Below are 4284 nucleotides of genomic sequence, written 5' to 3' on the forward strand. Positions count from 1 at the left end.
CAACAGATGATGTAATGAAATGAATATATAGCTCTCAAAAGAAGAAAAACAAATTGCCAATAACTATTTTGAAAAATTGTTCCACATCCTTAGTCATCAGGGAAATGCAAATTAAAATTACTTTGATGTATCGCGTAGCCCAATTAGAATGGCTATCATCAAGAATCTGACAACAAACTAGAGAGGATCCAGGGGGAAAGGAATTATCATTCATTGCTGGTAAGAGTGGAAATTAATATATCCATTATGTAAATTAGTTTGGGGTTCCTCAAAAAATTAAAAGTTGAAATACCATATGATCCAATTAAACTATTCCCAGATATATACTCAAAGAATTGAATATTCTACCACAGAGGTACTTTCACATCTATCTGCATTTATTGCTGCTTTTTTCAGTATAGCAAAAAGAAGAAAATATCCTCTGTCCATCAACAGATGGATGAATAATTTTATATATATATATATATATATATATATATATATATATATATAATTACATATGTAATTTTATATAAAACTATACACATATATAATTATATATATAATTATTCATATATATATATATGAATAATATATATATATATATATATATATGGAATGGAATATTATTAGCCAATCTAATTTTTTTGCTTGGTTGTTGATTGTTGTTTTTGTTGTTGTTTTAATAGCAAGACACTTTACAGGGTGGGTAGGAAATAAGTTTTAAATTATTAAATTAAACTATTTAAAAAGTGGACAAGAGTCAGAGAAGAGACTTTATGGGTACAAGTTCTTTGTGCTATGTCTGATGACCTAAATCCTACCTTAGGAACCCACAGGATAGGAGAGAACCAACTTCTGTAAGTTGTTCCATGATCTCCACAGGGAAAATATGGCATGATGGAAAGCATACATGCACATGCAATAATATTTATTTTGATAGTAAAAGTTGTAAAATATAATTGATATAAAAATTATAAATATTTTCTCTTTTATTTTTGCTCTTTACTAAATTGTATTAAGGAAAGTAAAGTTTCAAAGACTGCATAGATAAAATTATTTGTTTCAAAGCATTTTAACCTAAGCATATGACAAAATGTCTTAACCATGAGTCTTCTTTTTATCCCCAGAAACTGACCATCAACCCTGCGGTCAGCATGTATATTTTCTTACTGGGATAATTGTTATAGGGCTGGAAACTTTAATTTACTGAGTTGATAGCATATAGCTTTTTAAATTCATACCTGTGCCATTCTGGAGGACACAGTCCAGTCTGGTAGAAAGGCACTAGCCCCACGGGACTGGACATTTATACACCAAACGAGCAGCTGTTCAACACACTGGCTTCCAAGGCTCATATTAGCCTCATGCTAATCCCTGTATATTTGCAAATTGTTATGATCATTGCTCAGAAATGGCATCAGTTGCAGCTGCAGCAATTCTGAAAATATTTCAGACTTGAGATGTCTGGAACAACAACACAGAAATTATGATCATCTGATATCCATCATTGCTGTTCCTTGATTGCACAAAACAATCACTGGGCAGGATGAAGGAGACTAAAAACAACAAGAACCTCGGTGACTCAGGAAACATTTGTTCTCTGATTCCCAACATCCCACTTTCCTACTGTCTTCTTCTTGCCCTTTTCAAATATGAAAATAGATGAAAAATACCATGCATCTAACTTTTTAATTATATGTTATGCCTTAAAGCAGAACCAACAGAAATATTTCTCAAAATAGCCTTCTTTTCTGTGATGTGATCCTGTCACTAAATATTATGCTGGTTGCAATTTTGAGTAGTAACACAGTTACATCATATTTTGCCTCCTTTTTCTTCCCATTGCTTCACCACTTTGACTTGACCACTTTGTTCTCTCCAAACTAAAACCCAAAGATAGATGATACTCTGGACCTCTTCCCATGGCTGTAGTTTTCTCTCCAATCTCTTACTCCACACAGAGATTGTGACTTCTCTCTACTAAAGGTTACTCTGGTAAGTGATGCCTATGAATTCTCTGTGGATAATTCAGAAAAATAATCATTATTTTCTCTGTACTTTTAAATTATTTTATTGATTATTTGAGAATTTCATACTTTATATTTTGATCATTAACTCCCTGTCGAAAATCCTTCAAGATCTATCCCTACTTCCATATTTACAACAGTTTGTGTCCTTCATATTTTCTAAATCCATGAATCCAATTTTTATAGTCTATCTATTCTGGTGTTTGTCATTGGCTCAACATTGCTTGTAACTATGGTCGCAAGAAATCCAACACCTGTTCTGGTCTCTGAAGAGACCTATGTGCACATGTACATGCATACAGAGACCCATAAAAGTGAAAGCACACATAGATAAAATTATTTGAATTTATTTATGTATACATCATGTGTATGCCCGGTGTTAGCAGAAGCTAGGAGAAGTGTTGGATATAGTGGAATTGGAACGACAAATGGTTGTGAGTTACATTGTGGGTGTTAGGAATCCAACTCAAGTCCTTCATTCACCCAGTATCCTTAACTGCTGAGTCCTCTTTCCAGCCAGAATGTAAAATTATTTTTAAATACTATTAAATTTGATAAAATGTTTTCAAATATGCTATCATCTTTTTGTGAGTTTCATTCTGGTTACTTTTCAATTGTTGAAATATTATGTTCTCCATCTCAGTACTGACATTTACTATTCGTTAAAAATTGTCATCATGATTTTCTACAATTAAAACATTGTCTTAGTTTATTTATGTTTTTATATGGGATCAAGTTAATATAGTATATTTTACATTTTTACAACGTCCAAAATTAAGTTTATGCATTTTAGGTCTTATTGCCTTGGTTTATTTTGTTTTGTTTTTCTTGCTACAGATATCAATGTCTATATCCATTCATAGATAGATAGATAGATAGATAGATAGATAGATATGAATATTTCACATATGGAAGTTTTCTTAGTGATATCTCAATTAATCTAGAAAAATATACTTGTTTCACAATTTGAAAGAAAATATATTGTCAAATGTAAGGTTCCTGCCTTGAATTTGTCTTCTAATTCTTTGGATCATGGAACACCAAATATGTCTGTCTCCATAGGATCCACATATGCATAGAAACTTCTGTTTGTCTTAAGTCTAAGGACCTTAAAATTTCTGTCTCATAATTGTGACTAAAATGCTGTTCATTGAGCCAAAGAGAAGTGACCTTTGTGGAATAGTATGTGTTCATCCCTTTATCAAGCCAAGTTCCTCCTTTTCTTATAGTGACAATTCATGAATGTAGACATTCCTGTAAACATACAAGTTAGCTATGTGTATACAGAATCTAGTGAGGCCAGTGTGCAGCCCTTTCCCATTCTCCTTCACTGGAGTCCTGTCCTCAGCTCACTTGCCCCTGAGCACTGCTTTGACACTCCCCAGAACAAAATGTCACTCACTCTTGTGGGATCATTCTTTATTTATATACCAAATTCTTGGGAACTGTCTAATACTTAATAAGAGATGAAACCCTGAGTTTAGCAAGTTATGCTCCAAGCAGAAGTTATTTTCACTATTAGAATACTTATTACCTCAAGATATCCTTGATAAGAAATGCAGAAATCAACAACAATTGAACATCATGTCTAGACCACAGACTACATTGGTGGCAGTACTTTGATGCTATACCTCCTACCAATCAGAAGCAGGAGCTTACCACTGTGAACGGATCTTTTTGTCAAGACAATAAACATAAAGACCAGGATACTGAATAAGGCCAATCAGCTTCTTACCCACCGGGTTGACTTCTACAGAAGTAATGGTAGGCTTGTTTTAGAAGGATTTACTGTGTACTCTAGACTGACTTTGAATTCATGATCTTCCTGTCTCAGCCACCTGAGTTCTGGGATTAAAGGAGTGAGTCTCATGTCCAAACATGTTTCGTTGGTAACACCAGTCTTAGGTTTGTTGCAATTGGACTCCAGCATTGAAAAGCACTGGAGATCAGCTTTGCCTCTTCCCCTTGCACTATGTGCAAAAACAAGCAAATATCTCAGCTGTACTTTGACAGGTAACTGTTTATACCACGTGCTCTCACATAGATCATGCTTCAAACTGAGGCCTAGGAAGTATTAACAGCTGTGGAGAAATACCTTATAAAACAGTAATATTGTATATTATCAATGTCCTTTTTAAAAACAAGTAATGGTTAGCATATCCCTTAGACTGTATACTGAGTATCTGTGATGGAGCTAAAGTGTTAGTCTTAGTCTAGCATTGCTTTTGATTTGGGGAGGCCAAAAAAAAAAAAAAAAAAAAAAAAAAAAAAAAAA

Source organism: Mus pahari, chromosome 6 (assembly GCF_900095145.1).
Source record: "Mus pahari chromosome 6, PAHARI_EIJ_v1.1, whole genome shotgun sequence".
NCBI lineage: Eukaryota > Metazoa > Chordata > Mammalia > Rodentia > Muridae > Mus > Mus pahari.